Here is a 13,189-nt window from a genome sequence, read left to right on the forward strand (position 1 = left end):
CTATACAAAATACTCCATGTCAGGGGTGCTGAAGTGCATAAATTAGTTTTCCTTCAATTTAACCGGCAATTTAATTAAAATAAGGAAGATTCCATAGTGAAATATCAATTTAGAGGTTAATCGTGCAGATCGTTTGTAAATTTCAAACCGCACAAACGCTGCTTGTTATTGTAGATGTCATTCGTGCAATCAGTTCAGGTCTTTGAAAAATTTAAATTGCACGAAAACGTCTTGCTAACTATTTGATCTATGGTATTCCACATACAGAATTAAAATGCCATAACACATACAGAATACATGAACTTCTGAGACTATGAAAATAATGAATTAAATATAACTTGCCAACTACTACAAGATACTTGGTTAATTTTTATGGGCGTGCTTTTTATTACCTTATGACTGTAGAGGAGCAGGCCATTTAAACTTGTTTTTACCTTTCTACCAAAAATCTGAAGCCGATACTTAATGCACAATCCGGACAAAATGCAGAAAAAAAGGTAATTGTGTCTATTTAAAGACATTACTCTGCCATAGCCAATCACAGCGCAGCTTCCATTTTGCCTGAACTGTTAAAAACTGCAGGTCCTAAACAGTCTTTCCCATTTTCAGTGTGGCAGGGGAGGGAGTCGCGAGACAGTCGAGGTCTGCTTCCCCCCCTCCCCCTTATCTCAGATGATTTGCTTTTCTTTCAGGGGACTGCTGCCGTGAGAGGAGGTCATTGGCTGCAGGAGGCCACCCGATCCCCGGCAGCCAATCGGCGCCGAGGTTGCGCCTGGCTTGAGTTATTAGAAGCGGTGCTAAAAACATCCTTCATCAGAGAGCTAAGGAGAGGCCAACAGATCAGGCAGCCATTTTTTCAGCAATGGAATCAAATGGCCAACTGGGTTTTCCTTTGTTCCAAAATGGGAATGCTTTCACTTGAATCTACCATCCAGTTGCAGGACTTTCCATGTTTCTGTTAGTGTTTGCCAACATTTCAAAGGATCTCTTGAAGAATGAAGATAAGAGATTTGGATTTTTTTTCTTCTCATTTGGAATCCATCTTTGTTCTTGTAAAACTAGGTCATGACAACACCCTCAGTGCCAGCAGTTACAATTTGAATTCAAATAAGTAAATACATCATTTTCTATCTTTTATTAATGTATTTATCGCTGCTACTGACCAATTAATTTAAAATCGGCATTGAATTATACACTTTGCTACTTGGCCATAATTACAGCTCTCGTTTTACAAGCTACTGTTTAAATGCACGCTTTTTAAAGGCTATTTGTTTCAGAAATGCTCTAAGATGTCTGTACTGCCACAGGCCTCTCTTGACATTGTAAGTACCCACGACGACCTGTACATTTGTAAAAGGCGATTTTATGATGCTTTAGCATTCTTGTCCTTGCATGCTTTTTTTATTTCCCTGCCCTTTAAACAATGCATTGATTTTGAAATATACCCAAACTGGTTACAAATATTAACAATCTAACGGTTTATCTGCTTTTAATTGTAACTGACTATACCCCGATAGTGTGCTCGGTGTCTTGGAGTACGTATCTTTGTAGCCGATGCACTGTAAACGCACCATGATTATGATCCCCCCAGCCCCACTAAAGAGGCCGAAAAGATGGTTTTTTTTGTAGGAGGTTCGATAGGAAAAAGTCATTTTAAAGAACACTGTCAAGCAGAGTACGATTAACGTTTCCTTTTTTTATGTGTTTTTTTCCGTCATACCGTGGCCTAAAATGTTCTGCACGTTTGGGTTTAAGTACAAGAAAAGATAAAACGTAGGAAAGCAGCAAGAAAGGTTATACTTAAAAGGACCGGAGCAAGAAGGTGTCATGGTATAAATGTTCACAGCAGCACCATCGTCTGCAGTCTATTCAGCTTAAGGTGTTGGTAAGTAAATCAGTTTGCCCTTGCAGTGACAAAACTGAACAGGCCCGTGCAGCAAGTCTTACTGTTCACACCCGGTAAAGTCCAACTGTGGGCAGTAAAACTATTCGTAATATTTCATGGCGCTATGGTGGATACAGAAATGCCTTTTATAAACATTATTTTCCTTTTTTGTTTGCATGCGATTTAGGCAAGCCATCTTATGCTGGGCATACTAGTATTAAGACACTAAGAATTACATCGCCACCTACTAGTCAAATTTGAAAAATGAATGAGTACGTTTTCATTTTTCGTATTTTAGCCTGGGTGTAGTTTCCTTTTACGTTGTCCTCAACTTTATTAGCCACAGTCGGGCTATCCACGACATCCTTTCGCCTTGTTTCGAGCGCCCTTTTCTGTACCACTGCAAAGGAACACCTCCAACTCAACACATTTCAACAAATATGAAAATATTACAGCCAACAACTCGGTTGTGTGATTTCCAACTTACATTTCCCTGCCTCTCGGGGAGGGGGGGTAAGAAAAGTACCTTTTTTCCCCCTACTGGAACTTCTTTTTTGCAGTAGATGGGTTGGCAAGCTCGTCCCTTGTGGATCCCATTAGAGAAACGCCAGATTTCCAGCACATGTTGGTTTAATATAAAAGTGTTTTTCCACTATAATCCATTGTTCTTCAGTTGGAGGGAAGGGGGGTCAGCCTTCGAATATAAATATTGCCATCCAAAGTTTCCAAGTATTGATCATGGGCACGTCACGATATGTATCTGGCACATTGATATTTTAGCACAGGGCAAAATGGAGACCTGTTGCCTTTACTGCTGGTTGGGCGTGCCCTCTAGGCTATGTATCGGAATTATTTCGCGGGACATATGACCAAAATTATCCTTATGAAACGCATACTTATATCGTCTAAACCCGTCATATTAGATTACTGGTGAACCATTTTTTTGTGTGGGGGAAGGGCGATTGCTGCCTGTGACGCAGGTAATAACGCGTTTTTTTCTCTCCTCTGTCTGCACCAAAACTATATTTAGTTGCATCTTTCGTGTATTTGGGTCTAGTGAGTTCTGCATCCGTCTAACTTGTAGAATCAGGCCGGGTCCAAAAGCTGCATACACAAGACAGTTGCTCTTGGCATTCGCCATTAGAGTTGTTCTTTTTCGGTCCGCCATTTTGGGTTCTTCCTTCGTGTTTCCCTTTCAGCTGAGCCCGTGTGTGTTTTTGCACGTCGCTGGTGACGGAGTCCTTGAAACAGACAGACAGTCTCTCGACAGGTCTTCAGCTACAGAGGACGTGCGTTTTCTCTCTACCTCGTCTTGTCTGTGTAGGTGGCGGAGGGGCGCGCCGAACACCGGACGCGCAATCAAGATGGCGTCCGTTGTTGCAGGCTGAGCGAGGAGAAGGGAGTCTTGTGCCCTCGGAGCCGCGGGCGCAGTGCCAAGGTGCCACCCCTCCCCCACCGAGGCTCGTACAGAGCAGGAGAGGGAAGGCGGGGGAGCTGTTCTCGGCGGAGAGCTCGGGCTGCTAGAACAATACTCGGCTGCTGGCTGCAGAGCACACTGCGCTCATAGGCGAGGCTGAAGGCCTTGCGCTCTGGATTCGCCACAGGCGCCATCACCATGGCGGGGGAACCCTTGTTTTGCAACCAGGCCAACGTTTTAAATCGCGTTTTTATGGTTGGGGAGGTGAGGGGGGTTGGATCGCTTTGGTTGGCACTACAGTCGTAAGGCTTTGCACGAGGTTATTTTTTTCCGTCTAGGAGAAGGGGGACTCCTATCTCGAGTAAAGGAGGACGTTCTGGAAGGGAGGACATGACCACATTCTTGTTCACACGGGTCCCAGGCTACTGATTTTATCATTCGTATTCGTCTAAGGAGGTGACCTTTTGAAGGTGGGGTCTTACTACCACCTAATTCGAAGCGGGGGGGGTTGCTTTTTTGTAGGTAAGGGTGTGGGTGCTTTTAATCTCCTCGTTCATTTACCTTTTGCTGTGGGGAGGGGGTGCATTTACCACTCCATTTGCAAGATATCGAAGCAACACTGTTTGTGTGCAGTGTTAACGTTCACAGCCCCACTTAGCTGTGGGATGACAATACTGCTTTCATAAGTTATAGCATTTAACCTTTTGTGGGGCTAGACTGGGGTGATGTGAGTTTAGCAACAATCCACTCTAAGCAGCTGCAACACTTAAGAGTGTTGTGATGGACTTGTCACGAGAACTACAGTTTTCTCATACCATGGAAAGAATATTTTGGGTGGTATGTGTCTCACGTCCACCCAAATATATTAGGGGAGAATAACTGCTGTTAGAAGCTATTTAAAGCAGTTCGTTAGATTATTTTTGTTAGGTTCAGAACCTTATTGGTTACTGTTTAGCACATAGCTGCACACTCAGTTTTTGTAATCTTCGCAATTCAAAGTTCTACGGAAAGGAAGAGCGTGATGGTAAAATACTTTTGTGGGCGTCGTTTTTGACATCCGCCCCCCAAGTAGTACTGACTGCCTTATCGCCTCAAGGCGCGTTGGTTGGTTTTTCGTTCAGGGACTATTAGGTTTTCTCAAGAGGGGCTTGAAGTCCTTAACGGCACTGCAAGCGTCTTTATTCACATTGGTGGCCAGGATCTCAAACCGAATCATGCGATGCTGTGAAATCTTCGGCCTTTTTGCGTGACTACCAATCCAAGGTCCGTTGTAATGGTGGCTTTGTAAGGAGGGTATGGTAAAAGGAGAGAGAAAAGGCTGTCGAATATTATGGTGAAAAATGAGTGTGAACTGGTTCACCTTAAGCCAAGGATATCTTGGATTGTGATTGCAGTGTGACATTCAAAGGAAGCCAAGTGGAGGAGGGGCGAAGGAACAGGCACTGTTGATTAGAATTACGAGGATTTAGCAGTGGAGCAACACAGGGTTCCATCTCCTGGGTACATGCACAGCCCCGAACTCTCACTCATTTTGGACGTCTGGCCTATTTTGGACGCCTTCGCCCTCTTTCATAGCATAACTTAGACCATCCTTAACAATAAGCTCATCTCTGTTGATTTCAGTGGGCGCACCCTCAAACTCCTGACCTCGACCTCCCCGAAGGGCCAACAGGTTGAGAGGTATGTATATTATCCGTGTATGATTCCAGGTTCTTTCAAACATACATTGCTAAAAAGGATGGGATTGTGGAGGCGCAAACAGCATTTTCAGCCATGGCGTGTGCGTGATCCGTGCATGTGTAGATTACGTGGGGTGTACTGAAAAACGGTAGATATAGTTTTATACCTATGACCTGGTAAGAAAAAAACGGACATCACTTGAAGAAAAACACGCCTTTGTGCCCTTTTGGTAGCAAATGGGAGTATAGTTTGGAATTCGTGTTAGTGTGGGTGTACCTTTGATTATAGTTGTAGATGCCACTGGGATCTACTAGCTTTTCCTTTTAGTCCCCTGAAATTAACGCTTTCAGATGAAGTAGAATATTCTTGTGTAGTCTCTTCTGGAAAGTAAAATGGTGTTATCTTTTCATTTTTTTTATACCTGTCGGGGTGGCGTGCATTTCTGTTTGTTCAGAATGCTTTACTCCTATTTCAATGTGATTGGCACACAAAAGAATCGGTTTCTCATTAACAACTAGTTACAAAAGCTTTCACATTATCGTCGTAGTAGAAATCCTTCTAGCACACATACTTAGTCCATGTCGTGCATTCACACCCTTTTAGGAGGCGCGCTGTCTTCTGGAGTTGCACTTGCCTTATAAACAGTTTTGGAAAGTTCAGCTGTCAAGCTAGAGACGCTTTGATGATAGGCCCCGTTATGTGGGTGTATATTGTGGTGGGAAACGTTAAGATAGCTACTTGTTAACTGTGCTCGCTGAATGTCATTGCAGCTTTGTTGTTGTCCAGGACACGAGTACAAGCGGTTGTTGCTTACATGCTTTTCATTCCCTTCAGCTTCGAGCCAGGCGCGTCGAGCCCCATTATGTGTTTGTTTTCCGATGCAGTCGTCGTAGGCTAGTTAAATTTAGACTGTGAGCAGCACCCTCGTGCATCTCGCTTGGTGTTTACTTGATGGATATTTTTGGGCCTAAAGTTTTTACTTCTCAAACTGCTGGTGTAGCCTGTCTTGCTTGTCTTTGCGAGGGAGCTAGAAAGCCCACGCCTGTGGTGGAAAGGGGAATGCCATGTCATCAGGATGCAGTCATTTGAAACCGCCCAGTCAGCCTCGCACGACAAAAGCTGGCTTTACCACCCATTTGACTTTAGTGAAGCAACAGGAAACTGGGAGGGGTTCCTGGCAAATCCATTTCAGCCGCACACTGGGTAAACGAGGCTATGCTTTTTTTTTTTTTTTTGCTTTGTCCACTTTGGATTTGTGATGCCCATGGCCCTCAACTGGGGACTTCATCGGTCGTTCTTTTTCTAAATGCGGGAGTACGTCTTTTTCAAACTGGGTAAAGTAGTTGCAAGTTAGTGTGTAACACAAAGACTTAAACTCGGAAATCTCGAACAAAATGTGACTGGAACTGAATAGTTTTCGGTACAAAACCCATGTAATGAAAAACGGGTTTAACTAGATTAGACGAATACCTTCGCAACATGTCTCCCAAGTGCAGTGACTGATGCAAGCTCTGACGTGTTTTTGTAATGCATTCCACTTAGGTTGCCGCCCAGGCGTGAGTAGCTGAACCCTCCTTGTTCTCCAGCGCAGCCAAGAAATTCTTCAACGCCCTCTGTGTACTCCGCAGCATGTGAACGCCCTCCGTGTTATCCAGCACAGCCGAATAGTGCACTGCTCTTGAACCGTCGATGTTCTTCAGCACAGCTAGACCGGCAGGTCTCCTGAGCCATCGTTGTCCATCGACATTGCCCGACAACTTGGGACTCTTGGACCGTTCTTTTATGTGGTGCAGCCAAGAAATCCTTCAATGCCCTCAGCGTTTTAGCCCAGTCCAGTCAGAGGCCACGAAGGAAAGCAAGTCTCATGAACCATCCGTGTTTTCTAGCAGGTTTCCTGCAGCATTCAAGTATTCGGATCCCTCGGTGACCTCCAGCACAGACAGGCAATGCTTGATGCCAGAAATCTTCCGGATATCATCTGACATTGTAGGGCTCATGACACACTATCCTCCCCAGCACTGCCAGCCGGTTGGGCATTACGTCTTATACACCACAGCTGGAAAAATAGTCACGTGAACACTTGTTTAGTACAGCCAGGCAGTGAAAGTTTTGAAAGAATGTCCTCCAGCCTGACCGTCCGTGTAAGAATGCATCTCCTCCGTGTCCATCAGTAAGGTCTAAGACTGCACACCTTGTATATTCCATGGGTTTCGTACGTCTTATGTATGCGTCAGTGTTCCGTAGCATAGTGGTACAATGTGTGTTTTGCACAGTCTTGCACAGATGCACATCTTTGCGTGCTAAAAATACCTATCTGCCCTTCGGCTCCCACACGTTGATGCAAAGTGCTATATAAATGCGAGAGTACAATCTCACTAAGTTCTGTGTTTCTCACATGTTAAGGGCCTGCTTAGTCAACAGCTCCGTGTCTGCAGGAACCAGCTGTTCTGGGCAGTAATGGACATGGCTAAGTGCTTGATAGGAGGAACCCTTTGTGTTGAATGGTGGCGCCCAGAGAACCCTTTGTTTTATGCCATAATATGAAAAGATTTGTTGTCTGGAAACCTGTGGTGGCCTCGTCACAAATCATCGAAATAGGAACGTATAAAGACCTTCCAACTATCGTGTGGACGGCACATTTCAGAATTGGCCATATGCAGTCAACCTCTCCCAAAAAAGTATATTTTTGTAAAGCTCACGTCAACAGTAGATTGGAAAAATCTACTCGACGGTTCAGCACATTAAGATGCAGTTTGGGCAAAGCAATCTTCAGGCACCAAACACTGTGGAATTTCAGAGTTTTTATTGTCAAATACCTCTCTGACTATTAGTTAAAAGTTTTTGTTACAGTAGGATGGATGCCAATTCAGAGGTGTGCAACCTCTATGGAGTTCAAGTAATCTTTTGGAGGAAGGCAACTGATGGATCGCACTTTTTCATTGTTATGCTGGAACTCAACATGAATAAGGCTTCCCTTTTCATAAAGGAAGATCACTCTTCCGCACTGAACCAGTCTTTGCAGCACATCAACTGCTTAAAAAAAATATTAACCTTGTTCGTTTTATTGTGGTGAAGCCCTAGCAATTATGGATGTCTTCTGGAATTAGCTCCCATTCATTATCTACCTCTTTGGATAACGTCTGTAAACCAGTTGGACTTCAGAGTGGATATTTCAAGACCTGCAGTATAACCGTATGTAGATTTAGTAATCTGGCCAAATCACTTAATCTCCCCCTGCCGATGGACAGTGCCTGAATACCCTCACTGGTGATAAGCCGCACTGTAAAAATCCGAGTATTTAACATGCATTAATGGAGCTTTGAAAATGACATTTAGTAATACATTTTTTATTACACTTTATTTTGTATGTTTCTGCTGTGATCATAAAGTGCATATTCAGTAGTATAAAATGGTTGGATGAACCATACAATTTCTGAGCTCAGTTCTGCTTCAGTTTATTGATCTACAATATCTGATATTTAAGATGCATATTTTCTTGTCGACCTTGCTTTACTCTGCTGTAATGACTTGACATTTATCTTAAATAAATGATATTTTGTATTAAAATAAATACCTGAATAATGTTTGTACCAATTGTAGGAAGTGGTTCACATGTAGGTAGTTTAAAGGTGAACAAGCATGTTGGGATGCCTCCTTGAATCAGATGCCACGAAGGGGTATAATGCATAAGCACACAGTAGGCTTTGTTTGTTTGAGCGGTGTAAGATGTCTGTTGTACAGTGAGATCAGTAGGAAAAAAGGGAATAGCTGTTGTGGTCACTTTATAAACCTAGATTTTTAGGTGATTAAGTTCTCATCTTTCATTTAAGACTGGGTTTCGTGAGTCCCGCTGCCCTGTTCTGTGTGCACAGTAGGCGCTATCATCTTGACCTGTATTTGGGAATTTGTTTTTGCATCCTTCTTAATGCTGATTTGCATCTTTAATACGCCTTTGAAAGATGGAGGCAGTGGTGCATCACGTCTAATCCAAAAAAGTCTTGACTCCGTCTGGAGCTGGGTTCCTCCTGTGATGTTTGTATAGTTGTTAACCTTTTATGAATCAGTTTTGCACCTCTGCTTTTCTTAGTATGTTCTACCCACTGTTGATGATCCCGTGCCAACAACCAGTGAAGCTAAAAAAAAGTCCAATCAGTCAAACAGCTCGAAACTGCATAATCTGGCGTGGCACACCTTATTTTCGTAATAAACATGGTGTCTCCTGTTGCCATAAACAGACGAAAACAGGGATTCGGTTATTCCAGGTCTGTAGTGCGTGGCTTGACTGTAATTAGTTATAAAATACATGCAAACTATACTATTAGTATACAGTGGTCAAATGGATATGGAGGTTTTGGCAAGGATTCAATTTTCCACCAAACTGTTAAGTGCTAGATCCTAATTGGATAAATTGTACACGGACAGAGTGCGAAGCAAATTGCATTTATCATTTTTATTTTATTGATCCCGGTGTATAGACAGCGTTTTTCTTCATTAAAAAGGGCAACTATCGTATAGTTTCAGGTGGCTTTTCTTAACACGGGAATTTCTTCTGTGATCAAATGTTTAGCACGAAGTTCTTTCTCACAAAGACTGCTCCGACTTCATTCACCACTGCTCAGTTTTACCTAATCTTGCAAATGAAAATGTAGCACTCATTTTGGCAGCATATTCGTGGTGTGTGCTCAGTGAGTCAAACCTAGCAAGGCTGATTTCGATTGTTTATCTGCTAGTCGCAAACCGAAGGTTTTGAGGCTGTACCCTGAACACCCACTCATCCAGGGTTCTTCGTGTTAAAAGTTCACTTGGTACCTATTAGTGTTTTGCAATGTTTCAAGTGTGCCCCGCCCTCTTGCACGTTATTGAAGCCATAAAATGACGTTTTTATGAGAGATGGGAAAGATAAAATGTCCATATCGGCCGCCTTTTCTGACCTGTTTAGGAAGAAGAGCTTTTTGTTCTATAATTTTGAATTATATATTTGAAAACGTGTGCGAGCATGGATAGTCATATATGCTACACAGAACCTCCTTTAAAAGGGATTGTTTTATTGCTGATTTTCATATTTCTTCCACGTTTTATTCTGATCTAGATTCTGGCATCTAATTGGGCCACAAAACCTCAAATGAAATTGCATTCTCAAAAGCTTCTTTTCTGGTATTTGTGGCTTTTTCATACTTTCATTTCCGTAGGCAAGGCCACTCTTAACTTAACCCTAGATGAGTGTTAATAGATTGTGGTGTATTCTTTACTTCGGTCTCTAAAATTGTTTTTGTAATGTCCTAGAACTATATAGCTAACCTAGTCCTTGATGTCTGATGTTAGCTTTCCCAACGTTGGTAGACCTGCAATATGTTGAACTAAATACTCCTGATTGCGTTTGGCTTGTTAGCTCAAAATATGAGAGATCCATTAACTCCAATGCCAGTCACACTGCATCATTCGTGAATTCTCAGTTTTGTTTGTAACAACTGTAGTATTTAGAAGCATTGGTAGACTGCAAGGAAACATGCCTCTAAGTTCACAAGCTTGTGAAAACGAGGGTGGTTTAGTGGACATCTTAGTTTAATTCGTTCGTCCACGTTGCTCTGCGTACAATTAAGAATCCATTGAAACTGAGAAAAATAGGCATTATGAGGAGTATTAATGACCACTAACTGTTCTCCATCTGCAAATTCTAGCATGACACAACATTCCTCTCTGATCAAGAGAACGCACTAGACAGACACTCCAGTTTAATGGACACCTCCAGTATCAGTACATAGGTTCCTTTATTGATGCCGGGTACAACAGCCAGTAAATCTCCCCACCAACTCTGAACTGACCCAACCTTTCACTCCCAGCTGAAGTATTTCCACACCCTCACAAAAATATCACCACACCCTCTATAAAATCTTTTAGATGGTAGTGGTGGGCTATCCAACAGTACAACCCATGGGTTTTTTAACGCTTGAGATACTGCTTCTGCATTCGCTTTTCAATCCGGCGGTGCACATGGCATTTGTAGACCGTCTCTACTGGTGCCATGGGGCTAACGGTGCTTAACCGAAAATGTTGCGGAAATCTACTGGAAGGTAGAACAGGGTGGCTGCTCCATTAACGAATGCAAAGAACACTTGCCTTATTACAACGAAGATTATCCTTTATTGCACTACTGTATTTTGTGTTATGCATTTGTTTTTCTCACTTCTGCCATTGCTGTAGGCTGCTTGCAGAATGTGTTGTCTCTTGGATTGGACTTTTGCTAAAGCAGTCTTTTTAGCAGTGTCCTTGTCTCACTAGCTTTGAGCCTTATTTTGATGTAGTGTGTGTATTTGTGTGATATACATTGTTGTCTGCGTTCTCAGTGCCTTGCATCTGTATAAAATATGGTTAGGTCCGCCCCTTATGAGTGGCTTTTTAACATCTTCAACGTGAAAATAATTTGGTAGTTATTTGGATCTTCCTTTTTCTCGCGTATTATAATCTGTAATTATGCCGGCTGAGAGGAAAAATTTGGGAATTCTCTGCTATCGCTCTCCCTAGTTTTAGCTCATTTACTGATCTAACTTGCTATGAAGGAAAAAAAACAGACCTTAATGTAAGTTTAGCTTTTTTTAACAAAGCTGTTGGAAGTTCGGCGCTGCTGTTATTTTTATTTTATTTTTTATATATATTTTTGCGCCATGTATATTTTCTAACTTCTCCTTACAGTAGCTGAGGTATTCTGCAGAGGAAGTAAAAGTATGAAGATCTAGGAAGGGACAGTATAAGGTTCCAAAGCATGTTAAAAGGATCATCAGCTAAGGTTTGGAATAAAGATGCAGAGAGGTGCCAATGTATGAGAGTGGGAGGGGTGGCTATTTTCAGATACGTCCACTAACAATTGAATTAGGCAAATTCCTAGGAAAGAATCCGGAATAAAAGAGAAGGCATGGTGGTGACTATGAGCAATACCAGGCCAAATCCATATCCTACGGTAGCATTTGATACCTCTTGCCACACATTTTCCGCAGATGCTTTGTCTCCTCAATTCACAAATTTCCTGCTTGATTTCAAGGGAGAATAAGATTTGGTATGGATTGACTTCTAGGAGCATGGCTTATGTTCATAGGTGGTTTGAGCTTACGAGGGGAGCGACTGCTCCAACTTTCTCCTGGGTGCTAAAGGTCAAGTTCAGTTGCTCTTCCAGCCCGGACCTAAATTTACAGAGATCTGTGCTCGCCCGAGGATCTCTTCCTGCTAGGCTGCAGTGGTCTTTACACTGAATGTCTGTGTTGGCAGGATGACTAATGCACATATTCTTTTCATGGCGATGGGGTGTTTTGTGCTGTCAGTAGATAGCACTAGTTTTAATATGTGTTCTGCAGACGTATTTGTTGGCAGTTATGCCATGCTTTAACTTTAAGGTACTATTTTAGTTCGGCACAGGTTGTGTTAACATCGGAAAGCTTTGTTTTGGTGGTTGTGAGATTGTAATGATTAAAACGGTCTGTTTTTTATTGGCCATGGGTTGTGTTATGTAACCTACACAGACCGGGCAGGTGCGGTTTATGGTCCTGTTCAGTAATTGGTAGGCTTGTTTCAGTGGCCGTGGGTTGTCTTCTACAGTAGCATCTGTGAGGGAAACTGCATGTTTTATTATTTCGCCTATGCTGTTATGTTTCTTCCAATAAGACGCTCATTTAGTAATGAGAGCACCACTACAGTTCAATGCAGCTACCTAGTAAAGCGAATGCAAGGTAATGTAGAGTGGGTGTCAACCCAAGTAGTGTGCCATGCAAAGTAAAACGCAACCGTGTGCGTTGAGATGTTGTTAGATGGTGCGTGTTTTTAAAAATAAATAAATGTTTTTTTGGGGTTGTCCTGTCGAGATCCATTGGATTTAATTTGGATCCAAACATCAACCTAGGGATTGTTCTTAATAGAATTAATTCGATACATGGGCTAATGAATGATGTTTGGATTGAACTTCAATCTTTGTGTAAACAGACGACATCCTGTATTTGTACACGTTTCGGATTATATTGTTCACATCATTTACATGCACTGCTATAAAATATGGCATTAACTAAAGGGTTAGAAAAGTGATCTATTTTTTCAATTTAGAAAGGCCTCTCATTTTTTGATTCAAAGAGTGTGTTAAGTCACATACATACTCGATGGAGCACACATGTACTGAAATAAGACCCATGGAAACTTTTGATATAATTTTGCATGCTATGCTATAC

At 42.3% G+C, this 13,189-nt stretch overlaps 1 long non-coding RNA gene across 1 annotated transcript; it reads left to right on the plus strand.

Annotated features, from left to right (window-relative positions):
• The first annotated feature begins 4,854 nt into the window (after nt 1-4,854).
• On the plus strand, nt 4,855-8,553 carry LOC147679430 (uncharacterized). The gene is made up of 2 exons (XR_015300881.1): nt 4,855-4,982; nt 6,525-8,553. It is a non-coding gene; the product is annotated as an uncharacterized LOC147679430 (long non-coding RNA).
• The last annotated feature ends 4,636 nt before the right edge of the window (nt 8,554-13,189 follow it).

This window comes from Lissotriton vulgaris, chromosome 11 (genome assembly GCF_964263255.1).
Source record: "Lissotriton vulgaris chromosome 11, aLisVul1.2, whole genome shotgun sequence".
Taxonomy (NCBI): Eukaryota; Metazoa; Chordata; class Amphibia; order Caudata; family Salamandridae; genus Lissotriton; species Lissotriton vulgaris.